The sequence below is a fragment of the Cervus canadensis genome, chromosome 1, assembly GCF_019320065.1.
Source record: "Cervus canadensis isolate Bull #8, Minnesota chromosome 1, ASM1932006v1, whole genome shotgun sequence".
Lineage (NCBI taxonomy): Eukaryota > Metazoa > Chordata > Mammalia > Artiodactyla > Cervidae > Cervus > Cervus canadensis.
In genome coordinates, this window is record NC_057386.1 from 41,400,405 (window position 1) to 41,410,892 (window position 10,488).

At 41.7% G+C, this 10,488-nt stretch overlaps 1 long non-coding RNA gene across 1 annotated transcript in view; it reads left to right on the top strand.

The window, feature by feature from the left end:
• LOC122448720 overlaps positions 1 to 10,279 on the top strand; it is a 32,719-nt gene extending 22,440 nt beyond the window's left edge. The window contains exon 3 of the long non-coding RNA XR_006271731.1: positions 10,152 to 10,279. This is a non-coding gene — a long non-coding RNA (uncharacterized LOC122448720). The remainder of the gene's footprint in view (positions 1 to 10,151) is intronic.
• Positions 10,280 to 10,488: the final 209 nt, after the last annotated feature.

A 10,488-nucleotide genomic window follows, 5' to 3' on the forward strand; every position in this document is an offset into this window, starting at 1 on the left:
CCTGTGTCTGGGAATGAGACCCAGCCTAGACCAACAAGCCTAGCCCTGAAATGATTCCTGAAGCCAGAAGAGAGGAATTCTATTACCTCTTGGGTTACAGAGCTGAAAGGGGATGAATTTAGTGTTACTAATATTCATGTTTCTAACCAGGAGGCAGAAATCCAACTGCAGTAGGAGAAAATGAAGCCAGTACAGCTAAGGAAGGAGAGAGAGAGAGAGAGGAGGACCTGGCAGCATGAAGCCCCTGGTTTCAGTCCCTCTCTGAGGTCCCCAGAGACATCCTAGTTTCCGCGATTGTGTCTCCAGTGTCTTTCCAAGAAGATCCTCGTTTGCCTCAAGCCACATCCAGCTGGGTGTCTGTTTCTTGCATGTGAAAGGGCCCTGGCTTGCAGAGCTTCTGCTTCACATCTTCATCCAGCCAAACTGAAGGGAACATTGGCCAATACAGAGCAAGAAGTCATAAGGAGGGATCCCTCTGAGATCAGGAAGTATTTTTGTGGAGAAGGAAACAACAAATGCCAAACGAAAAACCTCTTGGAGGCAGAGCTGCCAAAAATTAATTTAGTGAAGAAGACAAACTGAAGAAGTTCACCTCAAATTCAGGATACATATGAAAATTACAAAACCAAGAGTGATGGGAGGTCTAAGACAGATACGCAGGCTAACAATGGTTTATTCAAAATCCCTGGAGTCAGATGCACTTCTGGAGTCAGCATTTGGGTGATTTTAGAGTGATGAGGTAGTGCATACACTGATATTACATACACTCCCATGGGGTCTAGGTCAGTACTCTGTAATCAAAAATATTACATTTCTTCAGTAAAACACTGAAGGAAATAAATAAAGACAATAAATAGTTTCATATCATGTCAGGTCAGGATTTACTGTCAAAGGAGTGTTGCCAGCTCATGAGGAAATTCTTGGCTTTCAGAGAATTTTAAGATTTTGGAATTGTGGCTACAGGGAACTGTAATAGGGATATCAGAAGAAGAGCACAGAACTGATAAAATAGAAGAAACATTCAAAAAATCATGGTGGGGGAACAGTCAAGAGCTGAAGATAGTAAACCTGAAGCTGAAAAGGTCAAAGAGTGAGAAAATTAAACAAGACAATGCACTCTTGTTCACAGTTTTAATTTGAAAGATAGAGAAAGAAATCTATAAGAATATAGATAATTCTGATAAATAATTTATTGCTTTGCTTTAATGTCTCTATACCAAATTTTTTATCCTATACACATTATTGTTTGTTTCAAAACACACATATTATATTTATACAAATCGATCATTTACTGGGCTGCAAGGAAAAGCTCAGTTATTTCTGAAAAATAACTCAACCAAGGTCGCCTAGCTGGAAGGTAACAGAAGTGGGAATTCAATCCAGAGTTCCATCTCTTCACTTCTCCAAATATTTTAATATTCTCCAAGGACATCAAGTAGGCAGTAATTCATTTACAGGTACTGATCACAGATATAAGTATTGAACTTGGGGATAAAGACTACCACTGGATAAATATCAAGAACCATTTAAATATTCAATAAATGTTAGCTGATTAAATCAATGAATGAGCTAACAAAAACATGAAACCAAGGAATTTTGTATTTTACCTGAGATGTACTCAAAAGCACCACTCATTTTTAGAACATGTTTGTGACACAGTTGGGGAAGGCAACTCTTTCTTTATAAGGCAAATGATGTAGCCATGCTGCTATTAAGCACCATTAGAGGAAGCATTAAGACAAGGATGTACATGCGACCGAATTGCAGTAAAACTTCCCTAGGGTGACTGGGATCAACGGGAGATGGGGCCTCAAGAGCCTTAAAGGGCTTCACTGACTCTCCCTCAAAACTTTTTAAGCATCTCTCATGGTGACCAACCCTGAGTAATGCACATTTAATTCAGCTGCTAATGCAGGAAAATCAATAGTTCTGCACCACAGATAGTTTATTACACGTAATCTGAAGTTTAACACATAAATAAATGATGTACACAAACCATGGCATTTAAAGAGTACAATCTGGGGCTCCTCTTTTCCCACAAATCAAAATATTTCTTCCATCTTGCTAAATATTTCACATTAAAAATAATAAAATAATGTAAAGCTTTTCTTAAAAATCTAGGCTGGAATCATTTAGAAAAATTTTCCTTTTAAAATAATCATTATGATGGCTTTTATCTGAATAATACTTGACTAGATGTTTTCATATGTATGGGTATGTGCTCAGTCACTTTGGATTCTTTGTGACCCTACGGACAATAATGCACCAGGCACCTCTGTCCACTGTATTCTCCAGGTAAGAATACTGGAGTGGGTTGCCATACCCTCCTCCAGGGGATCTTCCCAACCTGGGTATTGAACCTGTGTCTCCTGTATTGCAGGCAGATTCTTTACCCACTGAGCCATCTGGGAAGCCCTTGTTTTCATATACCTCACCATATTCTGAGATTCTTCCTCAAATCTTTGTGAGTTAGATGGACAAGTAAACCCATTTAGCAGATAAAGAAACTTGAGAGGTGAGGAGAAAAGTCCAACTCTAAGAACTGGGAGTTTAGGACTTCCCTGGTTGTCCAGTGGTTAAAAAATCCACCTTCCAATACAGTGGATGCAGGTTTGATCTGTGGTCTGGGAACTAAGATCTCACATACCCCAGAGCAACTGAGCCCAACTGCCAAACTACCGAGCCCATGCCACAACTAGAGAGTCTGTACACCACAGCAAAAGATGACACATCGAAGATCTCGAGTGCCACAATGACACAGTTAAATAAATAAAATTTTTAAAAGAAGAAGAAGAACTAAGAGTCTAACATGTAGTCAGGGGTATTTTGAGCACCAAAAGAGACTTGGTCTTATTTGGAGCTGGCAGAGCTGGAAGCAGTTTTACCTTGAATTGTGTCTACCACTGGAATTTGCACATGTCTGCACTTGGTAAATTAGGCTCACCAGGGTCTTAGTTTTCTTGAAGCTTGTTTTGTAGGTTTTGGAGACCTCAGGAAGTGAGAGTTGAGTTAATCATACCCCTTAATTCACAGCACATCATCATCAGCTTCTTCATCAAGGAATTGCTCTTATTTTGTTCAATTATAGTTTTCCTTTTAGGTTCCATTCCCTACTCTATTTATATAAAGTTCAAAACAGGCAAAACTCTTCTCTACCAGGCTTGAGAAGGCCCCTAGGTGTTCCTGAGGTGCTGGTAATGCTTCATTTTTTTTTTAACTGTGTCATGGTTATACAGAGTTACTCACTTTGCAAAAATTCCTTGTGTTGTATACTTATGATTGGTATGGTTTTATAGATACATACACACACATATATATATTTCACTTCAATAAAATTTTCATTTAAAAAATCTTGCTGGAATTCTTAATGGAGTTACATAAATTTATAGATTAATTTGGGAGAGAACTGACATCTTAGAATGACTAAGTCATCTCATCCATGACCCGATTGCTAAAACTTTAAGAGGGATATTTGTCATTAGGCATATAGGTCTGTAGTTTTTTTGTCTTCATTGTTGCTGTTTTTCTTGCAATGTCTGAATTCAGTATCAGGGTAATGCTGGCTTCAAGGAGTGGGAGGGGGAATATTCACTCGTTTTCATTTTTCTAAAAGAGTTTGTCAAGAATTTGTGTCATATCTTCCTTAAACATGGGAGAATTCCCCAGTAAACCTACCTGGGTCTGAAGTTTTCTCTGTGTGGTGATTTTTTTTTTTAAAACATGTTTTAATTTTATTTCTCTCCCCAGAGTCAGAACATCCTCCTAGCCTACAACACAGTCCCCCACTTTGCCCCAAAAGTGCTGGAGGCTTCATGCATCACTTGTGTCTCTTTTCTTTTTCTAATTTATTTATTTTTTAGTTGAAGGATAATTGCTTTACAGAATTGTATTGGCTTCTGCCAAACGCCCCCATGAATCAGCCATCGGTATACCTATGTCCCCTCCCTCTTAAACCTCCCTCCCACCTCCCTCCCCATCCCACCCAGCCAAGTCAGTTTTAACTTCAGATTCTATTTCTTTAACAGATACAAGGCTATTCTGGTTATCTGTTTCTTCTTGAGTGAGCTTTGGTGGTTTGTATCTTTCAAGAAATTTGTCCAGGGAGTTCCCAGGTGGCCTAGCGGTTAGGATCCAGCCTTTCACTGCTGCAGCCCAGGTTCAGTCACTGGTAGGGGAAGTGAGATCTCCAGAAGCTGTGCAGCAGGACCAAAAAGGAAGAAAAAGGAATCTGTCCATTTCATCTAAGTTGTCAAATTCGTTGGCATAAAGATGAATTATCTTATTATCTATTTATTATCTTATCTACTTGTCTAAACAATTTGTAGGAATGCCAACTCTCTCATTCCTGTTTTGCTGACTTCTGTCTTCTGTTTTTTTGCTGAGTATTGGGCTAAAGATTTTTCAATTTAATCGATCAGAGAACCAGCTTTTGGATTCATTAATTTTTTTCTATTGTGTTTCTTTTTTATAGTTTACTGATTTTCACTCTGTCTATATTCTTTCCTTTCTTCTGATTACTTTGGGTTTAATTTGCTCTTCTTTTTCTGTACTCTTAAGGTGGGAAGCCAAGATCGTTGACCTGAGACAACTAGATCAATGGAATAGAATGGAATCCAGAAACAGACCTGTACATACATGCACAACTGATTTTTTAATAATAGTGAAAAGAAAACTCAGTGCGAAAAGGATAGTCTTTTCAACAAATGGTACTAGGACGGTTTAGAAAGCCAAATGCAAATAAAAGGGGGTACTTCCTCGGTGATTCAGCAGTAAAGAATCCACCTGTAATACAGGAAATGCAGGTTCAATCCCTGGGTTGGGAAGACACCCTGGAGGAGGGCGGGGCAACCCACTCCAGTATTCTTGCCTGGAGAATCTCATGGATAGAGGAGCCTGGGGGGCTACAGTCCTTAGGGTCACAAAGAGTTGGGACACAACTGAAGTAATTGAACATGCACATATGTGGTAAAAAAAAAAGAGAATTTTGACTTCTGTCTCACAACATATACAAAATGAACTCAAATGTATCATAGATTTACTGTAAAACTTAAAACACTAACATTTCTAGAAGAAACCACAGGAGAAAGTGTTTGCAATCTTGTACTAGGCAAAGATTTCCTAGTTGCTGTTTGAAAAAAGTTGTACATTCATTCTATTTTTATTCTTCTGGGGTTTACTTCTCACACATTACTATGTATATTCACCTTCATTTAATTTCTTAAGCTTATCAATATCTATTTCTTTTCTCCCAAAGAGATGTGTACCAGATACTTTTCACTAACTCTGGTCTTTTTTTTTTTTTTTTTCTGCTCTTGGTATTGTCTAGAGCTTGAGTAAAGATTTATTATATTCTTTTTCTTTTTTGGCCATCAATTATTTAGCTAGCAAAGAACTTGACTACTTTTATTTCCATGCTATATACTTCAAAACATTCTCTGGCTTAATTTTTCTCCTTGCTGGAGAACTGCCTCCAGCAATGTCTTCAGAGGAGGTCTTTGTGTGGGAAACTTTCTGAGGGTCTCCTAGAGCACCTGATACTATCTTCAATTCATTCCTTCATTTAACTAGCCCTTTCTTGGTGGGTCAGTGGTAAAGAATCCCCTTGACAATGTGGAGACATGGGTTTGGTCCTCGATCCGGGAAGATCCTGCATGCCACAGAGCAACTAAACTGGTGCACCACAACTATTGAGACTGTTCCCTAGAGTCCGTGCTCCGTAACTAGAGAAACCACTGCACTAAGCCCAAGTACCACGACTAGAGAGTAGCCGCTGCTTGCCGCAACTAGAGAAAAGCCCAGGTAACTTAACCAGATGTAAAATTCCAGGGTCAAAATTCCTTTCTTTCCACATTTCAGAAACATCTCTCTAGTGTCCCCTTGCATCCTACTGAGGATTCTGGCATCAGCCTACTTCTTGTCCCATTAGAGATTATCTGCTTTTCTCTCTAGAGTGCTCCATGAACACAAAACCATGAGCTTTGTTCATGGCTTCATGTTTAATGCCTAGATCAGTGTCCGACCCAGTCCTTCAAGTCAGCTTTTGCTGGATGAATGAATTTATACTATTCTGCCTCCAGGATTAGTATTATTGGCAGTTGTGTGCTTACACTGGGGAGCAAGGGAGAAAGTTGTGATGTGATTTGACAAGAAAGCCACATTTGGACTTCCCTGGTGGTCCAGTGGTTAAGACTCTGTGCTTAACCAATGCAGGGGGCCCTGGTTTTGATCCCTGGTCAGGGAACTAGATTCCCCATGCTGCATCTCAGGGCCCACATGCAGCAACAACCATCCATCATGCCACAGCTAAGACCCAGCACAGCCAAATAAATATAAAGAGAAAGAAAAGAAAGCCACTTAGAAGCCTCAACTAGGCTTCCGATGCTTATAATTATGAATTGAAAGTACAGCCCCCTGGTTCAATTTCAATGTTCAAGAAGTAGAGGACAAGATTTAATGTGAAAGAAATTTTCTCCTCCTTCTCTCTCCTGCACAGGAATCTATCATTCCAGCAACTCCTTCCGCCATGTTCCTTCTCTGTTATTCTCTGTATCTGTATCAAGAACGTTCTCTCTGACCAAAGTGGACAGTGAGTAGGAGCTGGGGACATGAACAAAGGAGGTGAGAAATTAGGCTGGCAGTTAGAGAATCTGAAGGAGGACTTCCATAAAAACCCTTGTGTTCCCAATTTATATTCCTAAAACTCTACCCTGGCATTAGGTGTCTCCTGACTATTTCCTTCTAGCTGGAATGTACCTCCTTCTCAGCCTATTCAACATCTACTTGCCTACGGCTCAGACGTTACCTCCACCGTGCCTGAGACAACGATCAGGAACTCATCTACACATTATATTCGAGTCCCTGTCTGCTTGGTAATAAAGATATGTTTCATTTCACTCAGGTAATAGCATGTAATATTTGCAAGAGACCTCAGGGAAGGCATGATCTGACCCCCAACTAGGGCTGGCCGTTTCTCAGCCCTGAATAGTAGAATCAAACCCCAGAACAGTTAGATCCAAAAACCTGGAGGTTGGGTTTAGGCACAGAGACCTGTAAAAGCTTCCTAGATGAGTTTATGTGCAGCCAGGATGGGGTGTCACTGCTCCAGCATCCTGACTAGTGGATATCCAGGAGGCACCATAGTGCAGCAGAGTATAGCACAAAACGTAATGACTTTAGGTTTTCAGGTTCAAGCCACACCCAGCTCAGAGACTTTCTGGGTGTGTGATCAGAGACAAATAAATATCTCTGTGTTTCAGTTTCCATATATATAAAGTGGAAATTTGAAAATACACCATCAGATCTAACTGCAGAATATATTTGGACATCCAGACTTCCATTAAGTACATTTTTAAATGCATAGGAAATTGCTGACACAGTCGCTTATAGAATTTACAATCTGGGACTTTTCTGGTGGTCCAGTGGTTAAGAACCCGCCTGCCAAAGCAGGGGACAAGGGTTCAATCCCTGGTCCAGGAAGACCCCACATGCCTCAGGGCAACTAAGCCCTTGAGCCACGACTACGGAGCCTGTACTCTAGAGCTGGTGAACTGCAACAAGCGAGGCAGGCATGATGAGAAGCCCATGCACGGAAACAAGAGAAAGCTGGCACACAGCAACAAAGACTCAGTGCAGCCAAAAATAAATAAATCTTTAAAAATAATGTACAGTCTTTCTACCTACCTATGCATATATTGTTTCTGTGATCAAGAGGAAAGTAATTTGAAAGCCAGATTTTTAAAAAATAAAATAAAATGGAGATAATTAAAGAATGCCACCCTCTTAAGGTGAGGGTTCTGGGAGAGAACCAATGCAAAACACTCAGCAGAATGCTGGTACATCGCTAGTACTCACTGTGATAGCCAGTCTTCAGGATGATCCCAAGGATTTCCACCACCTTGTACTCAGGCCTCTGGGTAGCCTCTTCCCACAGCGAAGATCATAGAAATAAGACTGTGACTTCTGATGCTCAGGTCCGAAAAACCATTGCCCCTTCCTCTGTTTCTCAAATCACTTGCTGTGGTGAAAGCATTATGAGGCCGAAACTCAGATAGTTTGGAGAAGCCTACAGTGGGGGAATCCGAGGCCTCCTGCTAGCAGCCAGGTGAGGAGCCATCTCAAAGCCATCTGCCAGCCCCAATTACCTTCAGACAATTGCAGCCCCGGCTAGGATCCTGTCTACAACCTCAGGAGAGATCCCATGCCAGAATCACTCTCCTATGCCTCTTCTCAATTCCTGACTCATATAAACTGCATAAGTTAATAAATATTTATTGTTTTAGGCAGCTATGTTTTGGAGTAACTTGTTTTGCAGCAATAGATGAGTGAAACACCCAGCAAATCTGTTGTCATTATTATTATAAAACACTTCCTAATTTTGAGTTGAAATCCATCTTCTCATAATCTCCCCCCACCTCTTCCAGTTCCGTTTTTTTTTTTCAAGCCACAGAGAGAGAATACCATCTTTCTTCCTCATGGTCAAAATGCTCAGCGACTGTTTTCAGGCCTACCACTTAATTAATCAGACCTTAGCTGAAGAACAGCCCCTGTGCCAGGCACTAGGGTTGCAAAGAGGAGTAGGATGGGATCTCCACGCAGCCAACATCCCTCCTTGTGCATGAAGGGAACTGACTCCCAGATGCAGGGGGAGGAGGTCCCAATGGAGGCATGGCTGGTTCTACTTTGAGGAATGAGGGGAGGCTTCTCAGAAGAAGCATCAGGAGCTGATGCCTAAAGGATAAATAGGAGTTCACTAGGGAGAAGAAGGGGAAAGCTGGGACTTTGCTGGCAGTGCAGTGGTTTAAACTCCGTGCTTCCAAGGCAGGGGGTGCAGGTTTGATCCCTTATCAGGGAACTAAGATCCCACATGTTGCAGGGTGTAGCAAAAAAAAAAAAAAAAGAAGAAGGGAAAAGGCCTTCCAAGCCGAAGTTGCAGGCAACAGTCCTCCACTACCCCCACCCCTTCATGCCCAAACCCTTTCTCCTCCATGACACTCATCTCCTCCTCTTGTCCTTAGGGTGCAGTTCCTGTATCCTCTACCACCCCTCCCCCCACAACCAGCAGTCTTAGCAATTCCATTCAGGACACACCCTTTCCTCTCACACGATGGGACATCCAGACAGAGCCAAGCCTCCTCCAGGGTGGTCTGACCAGCATGGAGTAAATTCAGCCATTCCCTTTCCTTTTCTGGAAGTTCCTCTGGGTCCAGACCTGCCTGAGGTTTTCCTGGCTCCCACATCCTCCAGCTGACTCACGACAGGCCTGCAGGCGTCTGGACGACTCAACCACTTTTCACACGTGCCCCTGTGCAAGCATGTCTCACTCAACTCTGTCCTTCCACTGTTGTTTTGTTTTTACCATTTTTCCTGGGTATTTTGGAGTTCGATCATTTGATCTACACAAACTGCAAATCTCAGCTCCTCCTGGTTGGCAGGGGTCACGGGGAAGCAAACTGGACCACAAAAGCTCACTTCAGAACACACCCTGGAAACAGAAACCCTCTGTCATTCTAAGGCCCTTGTGGTTAGGGGTGATTCAGGCTGACTGCCCTCCAACCAGCCTTCAAAGATCTCACCGGATAAGAGGCTGTCTCGGATTCGAGAATGCCTTCCATGAGGGAAAAGTCCAAGAGGCGGGGTGTGGGCTGTGATGCTTTGCAGACGGAAGGAAATTGGAAGGGGATGTTTGTCTGGTTCCCCACTTTCCCCACCTTCCCCAGTCAGGGAGAATTGGGCCATTGTCTAGGTAGAACATTTGGCTTGTTTATATCTTCTTAGGCCCAGTTTGGTACAGGTTTTCACTCAGTTTTTCTTCTACCCATAAAACGACCACAGGAAGGGGCTGACCTTCCTTTGACAAGCGTCCAATCCACGTTCTCCTTCTCCATTTCTTTGCCTTTTCTATCACTGGCTTCTAACAGAAAATAAGAAGAGCAAGCTACTCCTTTGCTCCCATCAAGGCAGCATTTAGTAATTCATTCATTCATTTATTCAACTAGTGTTTACTGAGTACCTAGTATGTGCCAGGCATTGTTCTAGGTGCTGGCTATCCTATTGTGAAAGACACAATCTCTGGCATCAAAAGGTCACAGTTCTGGGAGGGGGAACAGAGACACTCACTTGCCCTTAAACTAATCCAATCTTATTCCTTTCAGTGCCACCCCACCCGTCTTAACTGCTGCCTGATCTTGCTCCAGACTCGTGAGGAATTGGGGTAACGGCGTAACTAAGTTTCAACTTAGCTCGAAATATGGAATTTCAAATGAAAAAATTTCAAATTAATAAATATCATTCTGCCCACTTCTCTTTTTTTTTCTTTTTTTTTTCCTCTCTTTTTTTTTTCTTATTTTTTTTTTCTCTCTCTCTTTTTTTTAATAAGTAGTTTTCTTTTATCTAAAAATATTTTATTTATTTATTTTTGGCTGCACTGGATCTTCATGCCCTGGTGCTCGAGGGCTTCCCATTGCGGTGGCTTCTCTTGCTGGAGAGCAC